Source organism: Girardinichthys multiradiatus, chromosome 14 (assembly GCF_021462225.1).
Source record: "Girardinichthys multiradiatus isolate DD_20200921_A chromosome 14, DD_fGirMul_XY1, whole genome shotgun sequence".
Taxonomy (NCBI): domain Eukaryota; kingdom Metazoa; phylum Chordata; class Actinopteri; order Cyprinodontiformes; family Goodeidae; genus Girardinichthys; species Girardinichthys multiradiatus.
In genome coordinates this window covers 16051859-16052203 of record NC_061807.1, presented here as the reverse complement: position 1 = coordinate 16052203, position 345 = coordinate 16051859, and positions in this window count along the sequence as shown.

Genomic DNA, 345 nt, shown 5'->3' with positions numbered 1-345 from the left:
TCTCCTTAAACATGACCCTTTTGTGTCAGGATATAAAAACCAATTGATGACAAACGAAGACTGATCACTACCTAATCACAGGGATAAATGGGAATACTTAAAATATAAAATACGTCAAATTTCCATCTCTTATAGTAAAGTCTTAAGGTAATATAATAAACAAAAGGAAGCAGGCATTGTAAGAGAAATACACAATATTAGTAATAAAACTACTACTAAATAAAGACGACAAAAATTAATCCTTTTATTTCTCATTAGACAATATTTATATTAATAAAGCCAAGGGAAACCTAGATCCAGTCTAAAGCAAAACGGAGGGAGAAAGAAGTTCAGCATATTTCTGCA